The sequence below is a fragment of the Macrosteles quadrilineatus genome, unplaced genomic scaffold (assembly GCF_028750875.1).
Source record: "Macrosteles quadrilineatus isolate MER2022 unplaced genomic scaffold, UCM_ALF_1.0 Scaffold_9__3_contigs__length_116548681, whole genome shotgun sequence".
NCBI lineage: Eukaryota > Metazoa > Arthropoda > Insecta > Hemiptera > Cicadellidae > Macrosteles > Macrosteles quadrilineatus.
Window position 1 is genome coordinate 94,483,457 of NW_026542602.1, and position 9,642 is coordinate 94,493,098.

The following is a 9,642-nucleotide window of genomic DNA, read 5'->3' on the forward strand; positions in this document are numbered from 1 at the left end:
AACAAGATGGCGCACATTTAAAAAAAGGAAGTTATGCTGCCCCACCCTGTATTATCACCACTTATACTTTGTATCAATATTTGTTTAATGTCTGGTAATTTTCCAGAATCCCTTACATTATCTAAAGTTGTGCCTATTTTCAAAAAAGGGGATTTTTTTGTCCTGAGAGCTATCGACCGATCTCCGTTGTACCGATCTTCTCAAACATTTTGGAAAAGGCTGTGATACACCAGGTAACTAAATGTTTTAAATCCAATAATCTGTTTTCTAAATCCCAATTCGGCTTTCGAGGGGGACTGTCAACTGTGGACGCAGTTGGCAGCCTTGTTGTTGCTGCTTAAATGGTTTTGAAAAGCATGAAAGCACACTCACCACCATGTGTGACCATTCAAAGGCTTTCGACTGTGTTCCGTACGACATCCTTCTCACAAAACTTGAATAATACGGCATAAGAGGTGTTGAGCTAAACCTTTTTCGGACCTATTTGGCCAACCGCACACAGAAAGTCTTGTATAACAATAAGCTCTCTGAGGTGTCGGTAGTGAAGAGTGGCGTGCCCCAGGGATCAGTCCTTGGCCCATTTCTATTCTTAGTTGTAATTAATGACTTGCCTCTTAATGTTAATTGTAATTCTATATTTTTTGCTGATGATTCAACTTTTTTCTGCAGTAGACACAGTTTAATCACAGTGTTAGATAATGTTCATACGTCCAACTGTCTCATTGAATGTAACGATTGGTTCAAAAGTAGCGGTTTTCTGTTGAATAATAGCAAGACTCAATCTATTTTATTTAGTTTAAGTAACCATGATTTAAACTTTCCTCAACTCTGTGATAATGTTAAATTGGGTATATAAAGGGTGCGCCAAAATAACCTGACGGTGTTTAATACTACATAGCTCAAGAACAAACTACAATTTCATGTATTAAATAACGTTATATTTTACACACTACTATGCCATTTTCATTTATGAAAAATTATATCACTCAGGTTATATCACCTTCTCCTAAACACAGGCTTCCCATTTTTTTGCATATTTGCAGTCACCCTCGCCTGATGAATAGAAGCAATCTCTTCCCTGATACACTGCTTGAGTTCAGGGATGGTTTGACATTTCGAGACAAAAAGTATCCCCACAGCCAACAGTCACACAAAATTAAGTCTGGGGATCGAGCTGACCACAGCACATCACCAAACCAAGAGATCCCTAAGAGTTCACGCAAAGCTGACATTGAATAATTAATTGGCTGTATGACAAGTTGCGCCGTCCTGTTGAAACCACGTGTTAGTCATGTCTATCCCTCATAACATCCGCAGTTGTGGAACCAAAAACCCCCTCAGTATTTCCAAATAGCGTTCCGAGTTTACAGTGACAGGGGCTGTTCCCACTTTCGTCCTCAAAAACATATGGTCCGATGACTCCAAACAGTGCCACACCACACTGCACCACACTAGACAGTAACTTTCTTTTGACGTGATGTTTTACCAAACATAACCTAAAAATGGCATAACATAAGCAATCGTTCACTACAACAATGAGGTCTCTAGCTAGTATAACAGCTGACTTATTACAAAACAGAAACCGTCAGGTTTTTTTGGCGCACCCTTTACCTAGATTCTAAATTAGGCTGGAGTGTGCACATTTACCATGTTTGTAGTAGGCTCTCAAGAGTTATTTACTTACTCCGCGAGCTTCAAAAATTAATCTCTAGACACTACCTGATGGCCTACTTTGCCTTCTTTAATAGTATTTTAAGCTACGGTATTTTGCTGTGGGGCTGTGGTCATGATGTTAGCAGAATCTTGCTCCTACAAAAGAAGGCTTTAAGAATCATTACTTTTTGTAAGTACAGAGCCCATTGCAAACCCTTGTTTATTCAGGAAAAATACTCACTGTTTTTAATTTATTTATTTATGTGTGTCTTGTTTATGTAAAAGTTAATAATAATTCTGTAGCCTTGAGATCACATTCATGCACATAGTCATTTTACTAGACATAGGAATAATTTAGAATTACCTCTAGTCAGGCTAACAAAGTCACAAGAATCTTTTTCTTATATAGGGTTAAAGATGTTTAATGGTTTGCCAGCTGAGGCACACTGTGTTGATCTTAAGTTATTTAAAAGTAAACTTTTTTGCTGGTTATTAAATCACCCTTATTATAGTTTAAGTGAATTTTTTATGTCTGACATTGATATTAGTTTTTAGTTTCTGACTGATGTAGGCCTTACATGTGTAACTTACATTGTTGTTTAAATTATTTGTAGCCTAAGTTATTGAATGTTATAGGCCCTAGTTAATGCACCTAATTAATGGACCCTAATTAATTATCCATTGGACATTTTATCCTTGCAGATTATTACTAAGTATTACTCTTATAATGACCTCAACTATACAAAATGTTCTTTTTGTAATTTGTTGCAATAAATTCTTGATTCTTGATTCAGGGAAGTAACTGAGTGCTTTTTCTGGTGCTCCGGGTTTCGTTGTCTATATTACATGATCCACATTGGCCTTCTTAAACACTTCATTAAACATTGCTTTATATTCCAGTGATAAAAAATTGAGATCGGACAAGCATCCTACGGATTTGAAGGAAAACTATATAGCCACTAAGCTACCCAGACCAAAACAAACATAATTCAATAAAATCGTAAAGGTCTTGTAAACTTTGGTTGCAAGTCGAAATTGGACCTTGATTTCCCATATAGCACAAATATGTATTATATAGGTATCAGATAGGTATCCATGAAACTTAGGATATGTATTTTTAACGTTGCAATACCTATATGATACCTTTTAAATACCTATCTAATAAGTGAAAATGTCCATCTTAAATACTATTTAGGTATCATCAATACATATCAAATATGTACCTGTTACCTGATAAAAGCCTATATGATACCTACCTTATAGGTAAAAAAACAAATTTCAAATGTTATTTAGGTACTTTTTAGGTATCATGCATGTACCAAGTATGTATGCTAAAACCCTGAAAAATATTATTCACCTGGTTTTTGATATCAGATTCAAAACTAGCACTGTGCTGAAGAATTTCCTGAAAACGTTAAGGTAGAAACTAGTTAATTCTATCTGTACACATATAAAAATACAATATTTATAAGAATTAAAATTATTGTTTTTTTATCATTCACTTTTAGCAAATTTCCCTATAGTAGTCTATTACCGTAGGTAGCACAGTAAGACCTAGGCCCGGGACCGATTTACTTTTTCATTTTGATGTTCCCGGGGGCCAAAAACACCATTCATTCAAATTTATATATATATATACATATATACAAATTTGAACGAATGCGTCCGTGAACGCGACGCAATAGCTTGAGTAATTTGTGTCCGATTTAGATTAAATTTGGTTTAAAGTTGTAAGGCGGGATAAACTTGAATAAGTTCGGGAATCAGCATGATCGGACCATGGGAACGGGATTGTATAGGGTAAAAAATGGTGTTCGAATTTTTGACACTCAAAACACAAAATTTCTTTCTAGACCTCTTTAAAGAGCTTAAAAATATAAAATAATTTTGTTTATCAAAATGTTTTTAAAGGGTTATTGGTAAAGGAGAAATTTTTAAAAAATGTAAATTTAAATTTCCTGTTATTTTTATGGAGAATATTGTAAAATGTTGTAGTTTGCGTGATTATGAATATATTTTTATCAAACTTGGCAAATTTATTCATTTCATACTTAGCTATTTACAGTAATATTTTACATAAAAATACACTTTATTAGTTTCCTTATTGCAGCAATCCTAGGTAGTCATTATAAACCTAATGTCATTAAAATAGCCTTAATAAAAAATCAATTCAGACAAATAGAAATTGCTTAGTGGCAGGTTTGCTGCGGTGGGGGTTTTTATGTCAAACTGTTTAAACAATTTGGGGGATTTACTGAAAAAATTATTATTACTTTATTCAATAATTCTGCTAATTATTAGAACTAATAACTAACAGTACCTTAACACAACTTCTTAACACTGACAATATTTAAGTTTATATTATTTGAGTCGACATTCAAGATTTAAATATATAGGGAACTGTACATTCAGTGCAATTTACATTTAAAGATAAAAATAAAACGGAAGGTTTAAAATTCTGCACTGCATTAAATAGTCTGTATTAATAAAAGTTAATTAAAAAAATATTTGATAAATTAAAGTCAGAGGTCCAACAAGAAAATCTCATTACAATTTAAACAATTTATTAAAACACATTTAAAATATACAATCTTCAACAGTCTACACAAACTCATCGTTTCTCTCTTCTAGTATCGAAGAATTAAATGATCCTTTAGCCTCGCTATCGGGTCCCTCAGTATCAGGTCCCAATGTCGTGTCGCTACCATCAGGTAATGGTCTGAAATAAAAATAGAGAAGATTTAAGTTAAACTAACATACAACAACCCATGAATCAACCACTTAGTACAGATAAGTTATAAAAACAATTTAATGGAGGCTTCTCCCTAAGAGGGAAGGAGAAAAGAGCACCTTCGACTAAATGTAAGGTTCAAAGAGTGAGCAGGGCCCAAAATTTACACTCACAATATTCACTAATTTCCATGGCACTTGACACATATTTATATTTTTTAGAGCTTTTTTGATCCTGAGATGCCACAATTATTCCACTTAACCCAATGGCCTACTTCGACGAGTTGTTCTTGTCCAGCTGCCTGGATGCTACAGAGCACTTTGACGAGGTACTCTCGTCACGCGACAGTGCTAGTAATTTCGGCTTTTTCCAATAGGTAGCAGCACGAACTGGGTCACTTTATGGTAATAAAAATCAAGCTATTATTCCTATCTCCTGGTTTAACCCATAGATCACCAGGTAGAAACCCTTGCCGACAGACCGCCACCGCCCACCACTGCTCGAGCGAACATCATTACCGCAACGATACGTAGTACAGCCATCGGTCTCGGTGGTGTAGTGGATAGCGCACCGGGCTGATAATTTGGAGGTAGCCTGTTCGAAACCTGGAGGCATTAACTTTTTGACTCGATTTTTTTCATTATCAGCAAGTTTGGTTGGTTTGGTTAGGTTAGGTTAGGTTATGATAGTTTAATTTTATAATTAAAAAATTATTAATTTATTTTGAGACATTTATAATTTTATTTTATGAACAGAATTATTTTTGTTATTAGTAAACCTTCATTCGATATTTTCATTATAATTTGGTTTGGTTAGGTTATGACAGTTCAATTAATTTAAATTTAACCTAAAAACAATACATTTTGACAGCGACAGTAATAGAGATACCAATTTCCTACAAACAGTTCAGCTATGCACGGTATGATGCGTTAACCCTCACCCGGAGGGTTTACTGAAACCTAGTTTAAACAGAGAAATTATTTTAGGGAAAGTGTATCTGAGGTTGAACTAAAGTTTAAACCACGATCAGAGTTTAACTTGATTTGGGGAAGCGGCCCTTAGCCAAATAAAGTGATGTATTACTAAACCATTATAGCTAGCTAGCCTTTAGTATTTTGACTAAAAGAATAAAGAACAAAAAATATAATTTCCCTTAAAAAGAAATTGAGAAAAACACTCAAACCTCACTTATATGAAAACATTGACTACAAATATTGGGTTTTCTATACATATAAAATCCAATGTATGTTTGTATATTTGTAGGTATGTTTGTCCTTTATGGACTCCAAAACCGCTCGACAGATTGTATTGAAACTTTCAGGCATTATTAAGCATTATTCAAGGATGGTTTGTGTGAAGTTTGGTGCAGATCCGTCAATAGGGCTCCGCCCCAGTGGCTCTGGAGTTTCCCATGTTAACCTTATGAGTAATCATATTTAAATGAAATTAAAGAATCTTAACAGCTGGTGCAACTAAACAATTATTTGATTCTGTGATGTTCAATAGCATTAAAAAGTTAATAGGTTTACCAACAGGGTGCAGCACTATATTTATTTTTAATTTATGAGAACAGCTAATTTGCAACCAAAAGGTGAGTGAGCGTAGCGAACGAACTTCAACCTGGAGGCGAGTTAGCGTAGCGAACGAGCTAACCTGAAGGCAAGTGAGCGCAGCGAACGAGCTCCAACATAAAGGTGAGTGAGCGTAGCGAACGAACTTCAACCAGGACGTGATTGAGCCATGCGAACAAGCTCATCTTGAAAATGAACGAGCATGTGACATAAAACCACAATAGGACAGGACGACGTCTGTCGGGCCAGCTAGTATTTTTATAAAAATTAATTTTGTTATGAAACACACTCAAAAGAGCTTCAAAATGTACAATAGGATGAAAAGATTAGGCCTACATACGTGGGATTTAAAGTCAATGCCAGAATAATCAATTATGCAATTACACTGTAATATTAACAACTAAGGTTATAGAATATAGCTTAGAATAGGCCTATCAGTTTACGGCCACACCGAATTCAACCTAGTTCAGTGGTTCATGTGAACTGGAGGATCTAGCGCAACACAGTCTGAAGTAGGCATGTCCTTTATTCAGTCGAAGCGGCTGCTTTAAGCAACTTATGTGAAATGTACTTCCAGGGTTAAGTCAGTTATGAGGGAAAATAGCTTCCATAAATTTGTCAATTTATGACAATTAAGTAAATAATTATTTGGTAAGAGTGTAAGCCAGGCCCAACATTATTACGCGTTACACCTACCCGATAGTTAAACATTTATGTCCAAGGGAAGTTGGCGCGCCCCCTGTCTGCATCCCCCACTGGAGGCCAATGGATTAGGCCTAATTTGAGACCTAAGTTAGGTTTACACTAGCATTGAAAAGTTCTACACTCACAAACTTGTCGTTTCTCTCTTCTTGTATCAAAGAATTAAATGATTCTTCAGCCTCGCTATCGTGTCCCTCACTATCAACAGGTTCCACTGTCCGGTCACTAATCTTCAGGTAACGGTCTGAAATAAAAATAGAGAAAAAACAAAAACACATGAACCACTTAGTAAAGATAGTTATAAAACAATCAAAGGAGGTTTCTCCTTACGAGTAAAAGAGAAAACCACCTTCAACCAAATGTAATGTTAAGGTTCAACACTAACAATATTCACTAATTTGCATGGCATTTGACACATATTGTTTTATTTTAAGATCTTTTTTGATCCTGAGGTGAAAAATCCTAAGTTTAACATACGGTAATGTAGGGGAAAACTTCTTACATTTTTAGATCTATTTGGATTAAAAAAAAAATAATCGTAGGGTCTAAAAATATAAAAACTAGAACCTAACTTAACAAACAATATTTGTCGAGCATAAAAAAAAATTAATTAATCGAGTTTCAAAAATTAATTAATACCGTGTCACGCAAAATTGGCTAAAACTTAAAACTTCCCAGGACTTGCGTAATTTAGTCAATCGGTTGGAGAAAAACTCTACTTAAAAATGTCTTTGCATTGCTTGTTAACTTGATCAATTTTACTAATTTATTTAGGCCTATTGAAAATGTGAATGACTAGTTAATTTAAGTTTCCTCATCTTTGAGGGTATTTTTTTGAGGTGAACAGTTAATGTGTTGAGAGTGTAGGTTAGTATTATTAATGAGCTGTGAGGTGTAGTCATTACAAATTACAAAGTAACTTAGTGCTGACTTTTTTGAATCATTAACCTACTGTAGCCCAACGACCATTGGAAATGTTATTTTTTAAACAGCTAAGCAAGACTTCTAAACCTTGTACCAATATAGGTTGGTGTATAATAAGCCTATGACTAACTTAAACATTGCTGGGAGTATAAGTGAATGTTGAAATGAAACGCTTTATTAAAATGCACACGCACATAAAGAGCAATAAGTTTAACTTAGGCTTCGTGAAAACAAAAACAATATAACTTAAACTTACAACTTATTAGATGATTTAGTTTTCCTACACGATCTGTAAGTTATTCTTTCTGTTTTAATATCTTCAAACGCAAATTACAAAAATGAAGAACTAACCTTGTTTTGGCAAAAATAATTGGGATTAGGAAATGAAACTAGCCTATTCTAAACTAACTTAACGTAACTAATCACACTGGCTATAGGCTACGTTAGCGTTTCAAAATTCTTTTTGATAACAGAAAAGGCATATAGGAAATAGGCTTTCAAACGTTTTTAAATGTTACAGCAAGTTTGGTTGGTCCTTACTTATTGTAGCCTTACCTAAAAAACTAATTTAAAAGCATAAGTTAATCAAGATAGGTTATGATAACTTAGGTTACTTCCAGGTGTAACGTATGCATGGAATAGTTTTGGCTCAATCTAACATTAGAGTGACATTTTCTTAGGCAAACTTAGGCCTACATAGGCTACTTGCATAGGCTACTTACATAACTTAAATATACTGTAACTTAATGTAACTTAGCCCTATCAGATGCAGTTCCATAAGTGACCCGCAGAACAATCGAATGGATGTATCGATTTATAGATTTCATTTGGTTATAGTTAATATAGGCTGCACTTTACTTTACGTCCTACACTCATTCGAATGAAACTATCGATTGTTCGATCAATTCATATAACTTATCGAACAATCGATATAGGTATCGATCGATATTTTCATTCGAATGAGTGTAGGACGTAAAGTAAAGTGCAGCCTTAATATAACCTAGGTTAACCTATACCCCTACCTAATCCAATAAAATTCGATAAGCTATATTAAGAAAAAAATTGATACACTTCCATAACTTATGTGTTGGCACAAACAACCGAATGAAAATATCGATCCATATAGGCTATCGATTATTTGATATATCGTTTGGTTAGTTAGGTAAGGTTAACCTAACCTAACTAACCAAATGATATATTAAATTAAACTATTGATCGAATAACTTAGTCAATATTACTCATTCGGGCTAAGTTATGGGAAATTCGCTAACTTAAAAGTACGGTACATTGAAAAAGGAGTTGATTTCTAGCCTAGCCTCCCTAGGTCCAAAACACAGCCAAAACGATAGGCCTAGGCCTACCAATGATACATAAACACTTTAACTCATCTTAAGTATTTTATTAATATTCAAGCTAGCCTAGGCTACAAAAGGTCTAGGTTGTACACTTAACAACACTGCTTTTGAATGATAAATCCAATGTAAATATAATTTTTAGCGATTAAGTGTGTTAAGTTGTGACTGTTTGTTGCCAAATAACTTAAGTTTATTTCATTATTATTTAGCCTGACTTATAAACCGATCAAATATATTAACATATTATTAAAACCTAGCGAAGTTACAGCTACAGCATTATCTTAAATTTTAAGCTTTATTTGATTTGTATCATTGTATCTGCCAGCCTACAAACTGGACCTTAGCCTGAGTAGTTCATGGAATTTCCTATAACGTTGTTTTATTTAACTAACTTAGGCTACTTCTGTAATATTTCAATAATTGACTTACCTCAGTATCTACAGACAATTTTCCACTTCCTGTTCACACAATAAACAACACTCACTGAGTGAGAACTAAAATGAAAATGATAAGATAACTTATGTAAATTAAAAAAAAATAAAAATAGGTTAACAAAAACAAACACCGGCTTCTGTCAGATCGGATAGAGAAAAATGGCGAATGGCGGCGTCTTCTCTAATGTTTCACTCCACTACTCCCAGCAGTCCCAGAGCTCACCGGTTGAAAGCCCGATGCATTGTGGGATTGAGTTTTCAATTCCTATACA

The 9,642-nt window shown here is 34.4% G+C and overlaps 1 long non-coding RNA gene across 1 annotated transcript; it reads right to left on the reverse strand.

Annotated features, from left to right (window-relative positions):
- Positions 1–4,248: 4,248 nt before the first annotated feature.
- Positions 4,249–9,412, reverse strand: LOC129002158 (uncharacterized). The gene is made up of 3 exons (XR_008491548.1): positions 9,366–9,412; positions 6,786–6,901; positions 4,249–4,372 (listed from the first exon to the last, which is right to left on the reverse strand). It is a non-coding gene; the product is annotated as an uncharacterized LOC129002158 (long non-coding RNA).
- Between the last annotated feature and the right edge of the window lie 230 nt (positions 9,413–9,642).